We start from the raw sequence: 17,725 nt of genomic DNA on the forward strand, positions 1-17,725 counted from the left end.
AACTTGTAGGAGGAATTAAGGAAAGATCTAAACTCAAGTCAAGGAAACTGCATCTCCATCCAGGAATAATGACACCCCCCTTTCCACTGAACTTATTAAGAACCCAGACTCCAAGCAGCTGTCCATTCTTTTGATTGCCTAGCTACATGTCTTGAGACTTTACTTTTCCTTAGCTCTAAAAAAACTAAACTCTTCTCAATAGAGTCCCCTTGTGACCATCCTTGAAGTCTCCCTCCAATAATATCAAGAATTTTTTTTGTAGAAAGAAATGAAGAAAGACAAGAGGTAGAAAGAAGAAACTTTGTTCATTTCCTCAATCACCTAAGTAGATGGACAGAAAATTATTTATATTCCTTCAATTTGTTTTCACTTTAACTATCCATCTCAAACTTTTGGGTCAAATTCTTAAACACAAGGTTTCGAATTTCACAGGCATCCTATACATGGTCTACACACACACACACACACACACACACACACACACACACACAATGTTATAAAAGAATGTTATAAAGAAATATATTGTGAATAAATTAATAAAATATACAAAAAAAGAAATATATTGTGACAAAGTTTGATTTTGGTTTGCACTGCCTTTACTGAGAGTTTAAACAGTCCTCTGTTAGGATATCCGGGGCAGGTGATGTACCCATGTGTGCTCCTGAGTGCTGTAGGTCTGACAGAGGCATATACGACTTTTGCCAGATCCAGTTACTATTTATATCAGATCTCTGTAATTATCTTCTCTGCTTTTACCTTTTTTCTTTTGTTTGTACATAAAGAAAATATTTAATTTTGCCAAATCCTTATTTAAGTTGTATTGTGAAGATTGTCTTGTGATGTTTTGAAGCTGCCATTGGTTTGGAAACAAGAACACAGAGGAACCACAGTGTTCAACCCCATATGTCCTCTCTTGCATCGGAAGCAAAGCCCTGCATGTGGACAGTGCTTTCCTGTGAATTAGAGACTTTAAAGTACAGAGTCCACCTTTTATGTTGGCTCCATGACAACCCTGAACTTTCATTCTTCTATTTTTTGTTGTTGTTCATGATTTTTATTTTCATTTTGGAAAACTTTTTTTTCCCAGTTTCCAATTTTATCTTTGTGGTTTCCTTCATCTTCAAGCATGAGTGAAATGATGTAACAGAATACAGTAAACATGGCAGAAAAGCAAGACAGAGCAGGGTAGACAGACATACTGGCTTTAAATAGATTCGAGGGGTAGAACTCACCGGAAACGTGGTATGTGAACATAAGTGACATATCACTGAGATGGGGAAGCAGATGTAAGGGTAAATGGAGCCTCTCTCAATCTCTGAAGACAAGGTAAGCAAGTGAATAAATGGACAGAATTATCTACATGCATTATATAGAGGAAATGGTAAGTAGTACATCAAAATCCAACAAGACTTAGAAGTTTATGTGCTCTTTCTTAGAAAGAAGAGAGAAACAGGGCCTATGGGGAGTTTATGTAGATGAAAGGACCCAAAAATAGACAGCAGCCTGGGACAGCATGCTTCGGCTCTGGGTGGCATCTCATCCTTGCTTCTTGTTTACCTTCCTTGTTGGATTACAAACATGGCTCATGATCATTGCCTTTCTTCTGGAAATCTTTGTTTGATAAGAGAACCTCTGACACATTTCCTCCCTGGGCTTTAGAAAAGGAAAAGAAGCAAAGTGAGTGGTAAGATCAAAGAGACCCTGAGGATACCCAACACTGGCCACAAGACTACTGAAGGACAAGTAATGAGGGCAGAGGAAAAACAGATTTCTAGACATCTGGTCAACCCAGCCTTGGAGCAGCAGAGCTGGGGGAGGGTGCATCAGAGAGGGACACAGGAGTGAGAGGGAGCTCATGATGATGCAAATCACCTGTCCACTGCTGTGATGTGATAGAAAAGTCCATTGTTTGACAGTAACCAACATAGTAACTTCTGTTCTGATTTGAGAAGTTTTCATATCCTAATATATCAAAACCACCCTACTGGTTCTGTGCCATCATCAGGGTATCTTACCCTCTCTCCCCTCATTCTTCTCTCATACAATGCATTCTGAGCACAGTTTCCTCCGTTTCAGTCCTCCCAGTTGGCACCTCACTCTCCCATTTCCCCCAGATCCGTTTCTCCTCCATTTTCCTTTAGAAAAGAGCAGGTCTGCCAGGAATATCAACCAAACACAGCATAAAAAGACCAGGAAAAACTCTCATATCAAGGCGTGGTGAGGCAACCCAGTAGGAGAAAAAGGGTCGTAAGAACAGCTGAAAGAGTCAGAGACACTCTCACCCCCACTGTTACAAGTCCCACAAAACCACAAAGCTAACATCCATAACATATTTGCAGAAATCCCTATTACGCAGACCCATGCAGGCTCTGTGCTTGCTGCTTCAGCCCCTATGAGCCCTCCCTAGTTGATTCTGAGCCCGTGTTTGGCCCAAAGGCTTGTTGCTACCTTTGAGTGACGATGTTGAGCCACAGGATTGTAAGATGATAGTGTTACAGGACAAGGCTTCTGGGAACTGATTCATTTCTGAGAATGACTCCCCATAAATGAAATTAATATGTTTATAAAGAGACTGTATAGAAGTCCCTGTCCAAATTCCACCAGCTAAGGTTAAATTAAAAATGGCTGTGTCACATAGAAGCGAACTGCAAGACACCAAATTTGCAGGCATCCGGTTCTCATATTTCTCACCTTACAGGGTTATGAGAAATAAAACTTTATTTTTATAGCCTATTCCATAGCATCCTTTCATGGAAACCTGGGCAGATACTTGAGTCTCAGGCTTCTTTTCGTGTGCATGGTGTCCTGGAATAAGCTACAGAGTGCATTTTTATCTGGTTTTCTCATTGACAAAATGAGAGTGGTGATAATGGGGATGGTGGTATCCTTTGCTCATCTAATTTTACATTTTGAAAGAACACGCTAATGTTCCTGAAAATGCTTTTAAATTCACAATATTATGACAAGATTAATATGATTTTCTTTTCCTTTCAGCAAGAAGGTCTCTGCTATTCATAAATACAAACACATGCAGGTGAACTATGCTCTATCAGGTGTCACAGCTATTATCATGCTGGGGCCTTAATGCATATTACTCAAGCAGATGAGCTTTCATGAGATACAGTGAGAAATAGCTCTCAAAGGCAAGCTATGCTCGGAAGAGCATCCCATGAGATCCTTTAGCTTCTTGCCACTACTGTAACAAATCACCACAAATAGAAGGCCCACTGCATCCCAAAGATACTCCTTTACCAGTCCTACAGGCCAGAAATCCAAATTCAAAGGTTTGCCAGATCCTTGATGTCTCCGAAGGCTCTGGGGGAAGATCTGTCCTGCCTCTTCTGGTGGCTACTGGCTTCAGTAGTGCCTGGAGGTTTCCTAATCTTGGCCTCTGCCTTTACATGGCCTCTTCTTCCTAAGTGTTTCTTTTCTTGTGCGGACACTTGTCATTCGGAGCCTACACAGATAACCTCCTGTAGGAACCAGGCCCGACTGGGCTGCCTGCCTGTCTTGCTGTTTCATGTCCTGTTTCTAGCAGCTTCCATGTCTGTGTTTATCTTGGTTAGCTGGTCATGTTTACTGCTCTGAGAACGTACCCCTCCCATCCTCGAGACTTTTCCTCCTGTGTGCAATCACCCCTTGAGGGATTTCACCTGGGAGGGGGATTCCTCTTTTGCTGCCTATAAGAAGGCTCTTTGGAACGCTGGAGGGGCCGGTCGAGAATAATAAACCGCTGCCGCGGCTGCTGCTGCTACGGCTGCTGCTCTCATAGCACGAAAGACCCGTGTGTGTGTGTGTGTGTGTGTGTGTGTGTGTGTGTGTGTGTGTGTGCGCGCGCGTGCATGAGTTAAATCCGCAGTCCCTCTCCCTCGACTTGGTACCATGGTGGCGCGGGCGCCACACCTCCGAAGATCTAGTCTCACTTTTTCTACCCTCATTACACCTAAAAAGATCCTCTCCTGAGTAAAATTATATTTACAAGTTCTTAGGATTGGAAACATCAGTGTGTCATTGGAGGGGCCAACATTCAATTCCTAATAGGAATGTCTCCTGCAGTGTCAGACAGCTTAAGGACAAAAGCCACTTTTGATGAAAAAGCCAAGCTGTGGAGCTGAAATAGAAATGAATAGGAGGAGGAAAGGCACAACTTTTTACTGGTACTGCTCATCAAGAACTGAAGACCTGGACACCGCAAAGCCACTTTTCTGTGGAAGTCCTCTCATGCCTGTGTAGTCTCCACACCCCATTGCTGCCTTCCCCTTCTGCCTGCTCTTATCCTTTGATTTGCAGTATTGGTTAGCACCACCTTTCCTTCTTCTCTAAACTCAAATAAGGATATCAGAGCCACTAAGCCATTGAAATGCCCTAAATAGATGTTGTCCTCTGAAACTATGGTAACTTTTTCAAAATTATGCATCCAGTAAGGAAGTGAGACCCGATGTCTAGATTCTACATACTTCTCACACCATTTATCCTTCCTCCTCCTTTCTTCCTTTAGGTGATTATGGCTGAGTTTACATTGTCAGTCTCACTTAAAAACACATCACATCCCATTTATACCTTTGATAAAAGTGGTACAGTTATATAAAATATTTTAACTATCACCTTGTAAACTTTTTGTGCTGTTGAGGAATATTATTTTTCTTCTCATTTGTTCTCTTCTTTCACAACTTTCATGTTCACATCCTAAATTTTAATACACACATATACACATAAACCTAATGCATTCATATAAGCACACAAGCACACAGGCATGCACACACAAGGTGTTATGTTTCGTTATTGATGTACTTTTGTATGAAGGCTTGCATAAGCTTTGTTAGATACACAGGAAACTGGATATTTCCAGGAGTTTATTAAGCAGAGCTCTAAGTTCCTGATGTCCTCCTCAGCATTTAGAATTTTATTTAGCAAATTGTTAAGCTGATAAGTGGTCCATGAAAGTGTGGACAAGAAAAGTAGTGAGAGAGGAAGGCCAGTACTTAAGGTAGTTAAAAATACAAACAGGAAAGCATGCTCTTAGTTGACAGATATGTTGTGGAGTTTTTGTTTGTTTGTTTTTATCAACTAAACACAAACTAGAGTCTCCTGGGAAGAGGCAACTCCAAGTGAAGAATTGCCTCCATCAGATTGGCCTGTGTCCTTATCTGTGGAACATTGTCTCTATTGATGGTATGAAAAGGCCCATCGCATTATAAGTTATACTATCCCTAATCAGTGAGTGTAGCTTATATAAGAAAGCAGGCTGAACAAGCCAAAGAGAGCAAGCCAGTAAGCAGTATTCGTCCATGACCTCTGGTTCAGTTTCTACTTTCAGGTACCTACCATGCCTTCCTTTAAATATGGACTGTTGTCTGTAAAATTATATAAACCTTTCCGTCCCCTAGTTACTTTTGGTTATGAAGTTTACCACAGCAGGAGAAACCAAAGCAAAGCAACATTTCGGGTCATAGGAGCTGACTCATTTGGGGGTGTCTGTGAGGATCTTTCCAGAGAAGGTTAACTGAGGAGGGAAGACTCATTCTTAATGTGGTCAGCTCCATCCATGGGCTGTGGTCTCAGCTTGATAAAACCAGCCAAGGTCTCCTAGCATTTCCCCGACTGCTTCCTGATCTGCCAATCTGTGTAGAATGTGCGTGTTCCCATTGCTGTGAGCTCCAGCATGTCTTTCCTGTCACAGTGGACTGTGCCCTCTTAAACAAGGAACCAAAATACAATTTTTCCCTTTTGCTACTGACAGTCATTTTGTAACATCAACAGGAAAGTTTTTAATCCAAGCTTCCTTATCTGCAGGTAGGTCAAGTTATGAAATCAGTGGTAAACCTGAATGATAGGGTGAGGTTCACATTTTAGAAAAAGCCTCTCTGGCTATTCAGTAAGAGGACATGAGGGAGGATAAAATGAAGGGAAGATGTTAGGGTTTTTGTTGTTGTTGTTTGTTTATGTTTGTTTTTGGTTTTTTGCCACTATTATTTGGTTGTTTGTTTAACTGTTTGGTTTTGTCTCGGTGGCAACTATCTGAAAGAATTAATATAAAATGTTAAAATATTCCTTTTTAGCTTACAATTCCTGAAGTTTGACTCCACGGTTGGATGCATCTGCAGCTTGGGCTGTAGGGAAGGCAGGAGACCACAGCAGCATGAGAATGAGCACCTTTCTCACGTCCTGGTGGCTAGGAGGCAGAGAGACAGAGAAAGGGGGTGACTAGGTATAGTACCAGGAGTAAAAAGGGCTCCTATGGCCAATTCCTCCATCTGGGCCTTAGCTCCTAAACCTACAGAGTCCCACCAGACAGCATCAGCAGCTAAAGACCAAGACTAACATACACACACAAAAATGATGTGTATGTGGGTGTCAGGGATGGAGGGACATTTCATACTCAAATAAACAGAAAGGCCATTTATTTAAGCTTTAATGATGGTGACAACTAAGGTTATGCCAAGAATCATCTTATGTGATTTAATTCTTCTGCTGTGTAGTTGTCATGAGAACATTATAAACTGGTCACACTTCAGATGAGGAAACTGAGGCAGGGATGATCAAGATGCCTTTGGCTATTGGGTGGAACCAAGTCGATGCAGGCACGTAAATCAAAGATGATTGAGCACAGAAAGCTGGAACACGTTAGGGAGATTTTTTTGTGACCCATAGGGAATCCCTGATGGAAGAACGGAAGATGAAATGGAAGGATCAATGAATATCCCTAGGGTTAGATGAAACAGAACAATGAAATGGGGTAGGATTCTGTGGTCACAAGTAGTTAGGAAGAACAGAAGCTTAGCTTTAGAAAGTTAGTGCCTAAGCCTGGTTATATTTGCTATGTTTCTATGAACTAGAAATGCACCAGGTTTTTGCATTATGCTTAATGGAGACATTCCTCACCTGCCACCTGGCATGGCGTGATTGCGGTTTTGAAGGAATTACTGGATATTCATTTTTATTTATTAATCTTAATGAAAAGAATAAAAAATTTCTTTCCCTCAGGCCATTTTCCTCCCACCTCTTTTATATCTCTTCCCTCTTTCTATTTCTGATTATAGCCGATATTGCATACCATACCATGTATATCCATTAATAAGATGAACTACCATGGCAGCAAGCTTCCACCTATGTATATAGAGACTGGATAGGGTCCCTTGTCGCCTCAAGTAATGTGCCATATATACAATTGGAAAAGTTATTATTTATTTATTTATTTTTATTTTTTTATTTCATGCCATTGATTTCATAGATGCTTATTGATCTTCTGATACATGCTCGTGGGATGTGCTGAGATATCTGGCTCACTCACAGGGAAGGCCATTGTTAGCCAAACTCATCAGGCTAGTAGAAGAGTCAGACTATAGCAACTGAAACCACTCAGTCACATGTGGCTACCTCCAGCTGCTCGCTGTGATCCTAACATGTGGATCTATCCCAGTCCCTCTACAGCTTTTTATCATCTAGTGACCTACTTACTTTATAAAAATGGGCTAAGTGGAAGAGGAGGTAGGGCTACCCACTCCTTCTTTCTCCCTGCCCAATTAAAAGAGGAATGTAGATACAAATTGAATGGGAACCAATGATGGGTAAGCTATAAATTGTATTTGAATCATTTGGTAGAAAAAGAAGTGATGGTTATGTTTAACACCCAGGACAATCTGTTGAGGTGCCCATTTAACATATCAAAACAGACCTAGCTTCAAAGTTTTCCTACTACCCCTCAGTCCTATTACAGGTTATGGCTGCCATATCCCACCCTCTATCCTGAACTCTCCAGGCCACAGGCTGGGCTGTACTTTCCCCAGAGGCTGTTTCCTATGTAAGTCAGACATTTGCCTGCCTCTTTTGGTACCTTTTGAACCTTTGGTTTCCTAGGTGTTGTACTTGCTTCTGCTTTCTCCATCCTCCTTTGTCTCCTCTCCTCACATGGCTCAGTGTTGTGACCTCTCTGGGCTCTCCAGATGTGTCTGCCTCTGGCTATGCTCTCTCACATTATTCATAATAAACTTTCTCCTCCACCATACCTAGGAGCAGTCATGTTCTTTCCTTTCCTTTTTATTTTTTTTAATTCAAATTAGAAGTAAAATGAAGTGAACTTATGGGCTGGCATGCCTGTGCATGCCTCTAATCCCTGAGCTCGGGAGGTGGAGGCAGAAGGACAGTTTCAAAGACAGTCAGGGCTACCTAGCAAGACCATAATCCAAGCAACATCAACAAGAAACACACACACACACAACACACACACACACACACTCACACACACACACAAAGAAAGATGAGGTAAAATCATGTGAAGTTGAAGTTATCAACTTCAGCATATTCTGAATTTGGGGGTATGTGTATATGACTTCTTTAAAACACTGGAATGTATCTGACATCATCATTATTATTACTATCATCATCATCATCATCATCATCATCATCATCATCATCATCTGCAGCAATGTCTCACTGTGCAGCCTTGGCTATTTTGGGCAGCCTTGGCTCTATTGTAGCCAAGGATGACCTTAAACTCAGGGTTCTTCTGCCTCAGTGTTCTGAGCGCTGCAATTAGATGAATGCTCTAACATACCTGGCCTGATATTTTCTTTCATATATACCTGTTAATGAGCTTGGCCTTTCTTTCTAGAAAAATAATTATAGTTTCTATAACACAGACCCTGCCTAGTTCAGTCATAGTTTTATACTCAGTATCTACAAGAAGAAATTAATATTTGGTGAGTGAGTGGTAGGCTAAATAACAGATGGACTGACTCTTCTTTAATCCTGGTGGATACTTAAAGAAAGCAATTAGAATGATAAAATACATTTGAAAACATGAGAGAAACAGAGCAAAACACTGACACCATTTTGCAAGAGGCACTTTAAAAATATGGGGAAGGAAATGGGCTACTGAAAAAAGGAATTTAGAATATTCTGTCTTGAGAACTGATATTTGATTTTTCTTTGTGAATGCACATGTTTAGATAAATGAATGGTTGCTACATATTAGCTGGCTTAGTGGGGAGGTTTTAAGAATATTGGCTTTGAAGGGACCACATTTAGGCAGGGCTTTGAGTTTTACATTAAATTTGAGGTATCACTCACTGGTTTCCAGTAATAACACTGCTGAACACCTTGGCTTTCCTTTATAGCAACCTTCATGGGAGCTATACTGAACCTATAGAAATAAGGCCTCACACCTCAGTGAGAAAACAGTTTGGGTGGGGGCTTGGATTTTGTGCCATTGAATAAAAGTTTTTATGACAAATATGAATATAGATAGTCCCAAGAAGAAATGATGCTTTCTCTATTTTGTGTTCTTTACTGGGTCTCATGTTTTGGGCCAGATATAATGAAGGGTATTGCATTAAGGAGATCAAGATGATATTTTCCAGGAAAAGTAGACAATAGTCTAAGTCCAACCTACGTGCAATTAGAAAAAAGCTATGATGGCAAGGAGCATCCCCCAAGAAGGTATAAGAAGAAGAAAATGTCCGCAGGAACCAGATTGGCAGTGTGCGTTACAGCAAAAGAAATTCACTAAGGGCACAAGAGGAAGCCTTGGTTACACTGGTTCCTTTCTGCTCTTGTGTTAACTTCTAATTTCAGTTTTCCTCTTCAAGCCTCATGAGTCCACAAATACTTATAGTTGTCTTCACCAGGATCCTTCATAACTCATAGGAGCAAGGCAAATTGAAAATGCAGAGCATCCAGCTTTTAAATAATGAAGGACAGAATAGAAGTAAACAAAGTTTGAGATACTTCTAAGCATCATGTGATATGAGACTCAAGGGTCTGTGTACGTTCTCTGATTTTGAGGAATCGGCTGTAGGCATTAAGAACACCACTAACTTTAACTTGTTATTTTAGACTCATTTTGAAGACTTCATGACCAGTTTCTTAAGCATCTCAAATGCTTTTAGTCAATTAAAAGTACACTTACACTTATCCTTATATTCTGTCATTGTCTTGATGATTAAAAGTAGAATTAGAATAAGTTTTCAGTCATGCTGAGACGCCATATGTGTTAGTTCCACTAAACACCCACCCAAGGTAAAATAAAACAAAAAGCACTAATGTTTAGCATGTTAGACCCCTTTATGGTGCAACTTTGTCTTAGGATGCTCAACCACACAGTAAGTTTCAGGTGGCTTCTCTAGCATGTATCACCTTCTAGGGCTTTGTTTCAGTAGACATTTCCTAGTTGATGTGAAATGGTCTACCATGATCATTGGATATGTGGAGGCATGATACATCTTACATGTAGTCTCAGTGGTCCAGAGGGAGTGACATCTCAGAAGTGTTCATTGCCCTGGCAATATACTGATGCCTTCTTTAAAACTCTCCTTCTAGAGAACTTGGCACATGTCTCAGATGATTGGCACAAAATGTTCCAACAGATAAGATACACAGATAAGGTTTTATTTCTTTCTACTGTTATGTGTTCCCAGGCACTCCATCTAGCTCCCATTTGAAGTTTCTTGAGACAGTGACTTTTAAAATCTCATTCATACATTTTATGGTTGGTATTAAAGGCAATGCATCTTACTGTAGGTAATTTTAGAAATAAAGTTTCCTCAGACACCCACCTTCTGACAACCAGTGTCCATGCTCAACCTCTTGCTTTTGGCAAGGCCACCCTACTCATGGGTGTGAGAATGCGTCCTCCCTGTCTCTCTCCTCCATGTGTGTGTTCCAATCCACCCTTGGGCATTAAGGCAACATGACATAAGAATATATTTTCTAAATTTGCATAAAATGAGAACTTCACAGATGGGCAGCACATGCTTCCCATAAGTCCAGTGTGAAAACGGCTCGATAGCACTTGTCGATGCACACATTCTTTCCACATTTCTGGCACACGTACATCTTAAACAAACAGGAATTGCGACAAGCAAAACAGATGGGCAACAAAAAAAAAAGTTTCCAAGGCATGCTTCCCAAAATTCTCCCTTGAACGTGGGACTGTATCACTTGTCACAATAAATCTGAAAGTAGTTTGGGTATTAACAGACAGCCATTGCTGAAGGGGAAAGCTTGAGATATTCATTTCCGTAACTCGGGGAACATGTTGAAAACACCTTTGCCTCCTCTGATTATGGAGAGACAAGCTCCTGTCCTCTCACATGTCGGGTGGTTTGTTAATTGTGTAGGAAGCTTTCTCTGGTATCCTTTGTTTTTCTCACTATACCAAAATAGATGTGCTATAACTAGGGAGAGGGAGGGGCTAAAGCATATTTCTTATTCCCCACACTGTCAAACATGGTTCTTGACTTGCTTATCTGAAGCTATGATGAATCAGGTAGCTCCTACCCAGTTTCCCACACACCTGTGTTAAAAAATAAGACAGCACTATAGCTCTAATACCATCACTAAATTTCTAAAAAAAAATTGGAATGAAATTGAAAGAGCCATGGGTGGGAAATGATGACACCAAGGCTTTGGTCCCCCCTTTAGTAAAAGTACACTCCCACCAGCTTAAAATGTCCCTTGAGCTCTCAGTAATGTCACTGCACCTGCATGTTGGTCTATCAATAGGTCCCATTGCTACTAGTATTGTTGATAATTATTACCTTAGAGAAATCAGCTGTCTGAGCAATCTCTATTGTTATTCTAGACACTGAGCTCTTAGGGTACTGGGTCAAGGCCACATTGCTTCTGTGGCACACCTCCCTGCCAGTCTCAGCAGTGTCTTCTCTCCAAGTCAGCAAGCGAGCCTTGGAAGCCGGCAGAGGCCAGAAAAGGCAAGAACATTGTTAAGCACACTTTCTAGGTCAACTACATTTACTTTGTGTGGTTATTGTATAAAACTTCAGCTTTTCACAGCAATCATTTTTTTCTGATGTGACAAAATGGCATGTTTCTTTTACCTCCATCCACAAAGCATATCTACCTAGTCAGCAATACTTTTCACAAAGCCGGAACTTGCTCAACCAAGATTTACAGACATCAAAACAAAATATTTTGGACTCTAGAAAGCAAAACTGTCAGTAATTTCTCCAAAGGGTCACTTCTTTAAGCATTTTCTTGTTAATGACCTTGTTACACTAGTCCACTTGTTGTTACATATATATGTTTACAACTTCAATAAATAAAGTGACAAAGCTAATGTTGCCATCTGTGGTGTTCCAGGCACGGCCCCAAGCACTCTGCCCTTTAACTACTAATAACAAATCCGTGGCATAGATGTTATTGTCACCTCCCTTCTACACAGCAAAGTATTGAAACAGAAGGAACAAGGACATTCCCTTCAGAGAGGCCAGAACTCCTTACAAGTTTGTGTTAGAAAATTAATGGTCTAGTTAAGCTCCGTTATTTTAATTTTCTTCTTAGTCATAGTATTTTATGTTTGCATATTTTACGTCTTAAAATACTATGAAAGTGATATAGATTTTCATTGAGCCAGCTTTGCATCTTTGAACATATCATGGCCACCAATAAAGAAAACAACAAAGAAAGCTGAGCCTGAAGCCTCTGCGTGCACCCATCCTCTGTTGTCAAAGAAAGAAACACATTGCTTTACTTACTAAGAGCAGGAGATCTGTTTTCATTGTTGTTGTTGGGTGATTACTGTTGTTGTTTCTGTGTATGCGTATGAGTGCACACTGCTGAGATGCCCACGTGGAGCCAGAGGACAGCTCCATGAAGGCAGTTCTCACCTCCCACCATGTGGGCTCTGGGAATGGGACTTGAGTCACCAGGGTGGATTCAGAGCAAGCTCCTTTATCCTTTAAGCTACCTTGGGGCCCTGTTTGGTGTTTTGAGACAAGAGCACATAGAACTCAGGCTGGCCTTGAACTCACTACATATATAAGGAGAAAATAATCTTGAGGACCTGTGCTTCCTTCCTATGCCACTACATCTGGCTAAAATGTGTTATGATTTCACTAATATTATTTTAATTTTTCACACAAAGATTCACTATTGAGACCAGACCAACTCAGAACTCTCATCAGTCCTCTTGTGTTGTACTCAATGCTGAGATTACAGACATGTGCCATGACATCCATGTGTGTGTGTGTGTTAATTATCTGCAGTAAGAATAAGGGCAAAGGAAATCTTTAATTAACTCTTGTATATTATTTATTTGTTGGTAATATGGATAATATTTTCGCTAAAAATTTCCCTTTTCAAGAGGGAATTTGTTGTGTTAGTGTGAAGTGACCTCATCTTGCTAGGAAGTGTGGGCCCCAGTGTGGCTACAAATTAATAAAAAAAAGGAAGTGTGGCAAAAGAAGCTAATATGGAGAAAGAATGTAATGTGGGCAAGCTGCCTGGTGGGAAGTCTACCCACTGACTGTCACCAGTTAATCATGAGATTGTTAAACAATCTGGGGGGGGGGGGAACCCAACACACTTTATATAACATCCATTTCTAAAGTCATAAAAATTAGGGGCTCTCAACTTTGGATTCTTTCAAAATAAAGTCATTTCCCCCCACACTAGCACATTAATTCTCTAAACTCTGAATTTACCCTCAAAGTTACTTGTGAGAAAATGTCAGTGTGACATCATGGTCGCTCTTTAGGAACAAATTCCAATAACTCAGAACACTATGGTGGAATCTTTCCTTCCTGTTTGCAGGAAAAGGCAAGCTCAGGGAGCCAAGTCCCTCATCCAGATAATTAGCAACTCTCCAATCTGTTAATTGAGGACATATGTGCCAAACTTTCTTGGCAACCTCAGTCAGACAGTTGTAGGTGGTCAGTCCGTCAGTCGCGGCTGCAGAGTGCCAGAGTGTGTTCGGCCCTGCATTAAAAACACTACATTAAAGACAGATCTCATGTGCTCCTTGACTTGAAAAAAAGTAAACATGCTAAATTGTTTGGAAATTTGGCTGTTCTCATTCCTAAATTTGGTGAGGCTAAGAACAAAATGTTTTCACTAGCCCTATCTCTTTTCATAATCTTCAATGGAAAAATTGCTTCCTTTTTTAATTTTCACTGTAACTTTGGAGGAAATTTCAAGAATTAGTTACAGTTAGTTGCATCTAAATGCAGGTGACTAAACAGAGAAGAGCATGAACGCTAATGTGTAAGAACAGATCCTGCCAAGGGACCATTCACAACTGGAGTTACTCAGAAAATTGTCCGCACCTCCTAGTATATGTGTAGAGATGTAATGTAGTTCTCCAGTCTCTTCCCAGTGCTCATGCACAATCACTGAGTGTGTAACACAGACACCAACTAACTCAGGAATGGGGTGAATATGACTAGCAATAGATCCAGGAATAGAGACACAAGGTGAAGTAGAACAAGTTTGCCCCCAGAGGCACATCGAACATCCCATGAATCCAAGACAGTGCAGAGAAAACGAATGATCTGATTTTGGGTGTCCCAAAAGAAGTTAATATATGTCTGGCCCCAATTAAAAATCTCCCCCTCCTCCCTCTCTCTCTCTCTCTCTCTCTCCTCTCTCTCTCTCTCTCTCTCTCTCTCTCTCTCTCTCTCTCTCTCTCTCTCTCTCTCTCTCTCTCTGTGTGTGTGTGTGTGTGTGTGTGTGTGTCTGTGAGCATCTCTGAGTGGTGTGTAAGCTCCTGGAAACCAGAGGCAGATCTTAGTGTCCTCCTTAGTGTCCTTGACACGTTATTCCACTGAGATAAGATCTCTGGACTTGGAGCTAGACCAATAGCCAAAAAACCCAAGTGATCCTCCTGTCTCTGCTTTAAGCATCACTAGGGTTAGAGCTGTTTGTATCTGTGCCTGGCTTGTTACAAGGCTGGTCAGGTCCTCATGCTTGCTTGGCAAGTACTCTTACCCACTTATCCACCTTCTGGCCCCAAAAGACAACTACGTTTTTGTGAAAATAATGTTCCCACAAAGTATGCATTTCTTGGCTTTAATCTGTTACTTAAGGTGTTTAAAAACTCACCTGCTTGGATTGAGTTAAGCCCAGAATAGAAAAGCAAGCAAGCATAGGGACTAAACACTGTGAAGGCAAGTCTAGGGTTAAAGACTCCATGAGCAAGCTCAGAATGCCTGCCTGCCTGCCAAATGAGGGGTGGGCGGGCGGGCGTGCATGTGGCTGTTCTCTGTGGTTTTGCAAACACCGGACAAATTTGATTGTGTAGTAACATCCACTTAAGGTTTTCACGTTTAAGGTCAGTTTTAATGAGTCGCGATTCACCAGTAGAACATGTTTGTGAAACATGGAGAAAGTGAGTAGGATTCAGCCACAACTTATGTGTGTGTGAACACCTCGGCTGTAACACATTTGAAGAATTTTTTTCTCACTGTGTTGTTAGCTACTTTACAGTTAAAAAAAAAAAGTAATACTTGACATTTGAAAGTGAAATAGTATGCGCAAAGCATTAGTCATCTGGAGTGTCTCACTTTGTGAATGAACTGTGTGTGTAGTCGGAACAAACTAGATCCGTGGCTCAGTGGAATCAGCCCTTCGGCCACACACCCGCAGCATCTGATATTTTAACCTCATTAAACTGCCCACATCAGAAAGGCATTGGTAATTAGAGCAGCCTACTAAAGAAGAGGAAGAAAAAACTCAGAGGAGGAAACATGCTTTGTTATAATGGTTACACTTGAGCAAGAGAAGCAAAGGGTTACACTGCGTGTTACCTGCCCTCTTCACATTAGGACTCACAGCACACAGGAAGGGCACAATCGATGGCCACAAGCTTTGAAGTCTATATTTCTGCTCAGACTTACATGGCTCTTTTGTTAGGAAGAACTCTAATGGTTTCATGTCTAAAACCTCCCCAGTAGTGAAACAGTGAGAGTTTTGTTTTATCTTCACACCAGAGAGTCAAGTCATTTCGTTTTCTGGCTCGGATCTCACCACGTGGAGTTCAGAAAATAGAGATCGTAAGTGCATTGCATCAGTACCCTGAAACTTCACAGGCATGATGACCCAGAAAAACAATGCAGCAGCCAGAGCGGTCATTTCTCGCTCCCTAAAATGATGATGAATCTTTATACCTGAATTACATCTGATAGCTAATTCTATTCAGTAAGTTGACATGTATTTTAAGGAACAAGTCTAATTTCTCCTAAAGTTTGGGATGAGTCTTGAAATGTGATCATTACAGCAGCCCCATTCCCTTCTTTTCTCCTCACCTCTTCTTCTTTTGAGTAGTGTCACGATTTTTTTTACACAAAATATTTTCAAATGACTCAATGGCATGATAAATTGATTACTAAATAATTTTTACTGCAGCAATATATTTTCTTGACCTACTTTTTTTTTTTTTACACTGCCCTCAGTAGACACTTAGGAGACCTTTCTAAATTCGAAATGACTGAGATATTGCCAAATGCACACAATCCCAGTACAGTAGTAGTTGGACAGCCTATTCTTTTTTTTTTTCTTTTTTTTTTAATTTAGATTATATATATATATTTTTATTAATTTATTCTTGTTACATCTCAATGTTTATCCCATCCCTTGTATCCTCCCATTCCCCCCCCCATTTTCCCATTATTCCCCTCCCCTATGACTGTTCCTGAGGGGAATTACCTCCCCCTATATATTCTCATAGGGTATCAAGTCTCTTCTTGGCTACTTGCTGTCCTTCCTCTGAGTGCCACCAGGTCTCCCCCTCCAGGGGACATGGTCAAATGTGAGGCACCAGAGTACGTGAGAAAGTCGTATCACACTCTCCACTCAACTGTGGTGAATATTCTGACCATTGGCTAGATCTGGGAAGGTCTGGGTTTAAAGTTTACCTCCTGTATTGTCCTTGGCTGGTGCCTTAGTTTGAGCGGGACCCCTGGGCCCAAATCTGCCTATCATATTGTTCTACTTGTAGATTTCTAGGACCCTCTGGATCCTTTTATTTTGCTGTTCTCCCATGCGTCTCTCATTTAGAGTCCCAATAGGATGCCTTCCCCTCTGTCCCAGTTTCCTCAGCCTATTCTTTTTAAAAGATTTTTAAATTCACTTTACATCCCTATTTCAGCCTCCTCCCTGCTTCCCAGTCCCGTGCTCTTACCTCTTTCCCCCTCCTCTTCTTTTCAGAAAAGAGGAGCCCAATCCCCACCAATCCACCCCGATGCATCAAGTCACATCTGGACCAAATGTATCCTATTCCTCTGAGGCCCAACAAGGCATTCCAGCTAGGAGAAATTTATCCAAAATCAGGCAGCACAGTCTGTGTTAGAGACAGCCCCTGCTCCTCTGCTTGCTGGCATTTGTTTTCAAAATAGGATATGTGAGGCTATCAGATCATGGGGTATCTTTTGACATCCATCAGCACAGTGGTAGAAAACCCAGAAACCAAATGCATGTTCCACCTTCTGCGGATGTTAGTGACAGGCTGACCCCTGTCCATTACATACACCACAGAACTATAGTGCTGTGGGGCTTATTTATGCACAGTGAGGGATGACTTCTTCCGTACAGTACTGCAGACAGTTGGCCAGCTGAACCTACGGATGTCACATCTGCGACTTCAACTTACTTGTGGATGAGACGCACTAAAAGCACTGGGGAGATGGGCAACTGGGGCAGGCATTTGCTGTACAAGTACAAGGGTTAGAATCAGGGGACCCGGCATCTGTGTACATGCTGGGCTGGTGGGGAGCCCCTTAGCTATAACCTCAGGACAAGGATTAGAATCAGGGGACCCGGCATCTGTGTACATGCTGGGCTGGTGGGGAGCCCCTTAGCTATGACCTCAGGACAAGGGTTAGAATCAGGGGACCCGGCATCTGTGTACATGCTGGGCTGGTGGGGGAGCCCCTTAGCTACGACCTCAGGACAAGGATTAGAATCAGGGGACCCGGCATCTGTGTACATGCTGGGC

This window comes from Acomys russatus, chromosome 31 (genome assembly GCF_903995435.1).
Source record: "Acomys russatus chromosome 31, mAcoRus1.1, whole genome shotgun sequence".
NCBI classification, from domain to species: domain Eukaryota; kingdom Metazoa; phylum Chordata; class Mammalia; order Rodentia; family Muridae; genus Acomys; species Acomys russatus.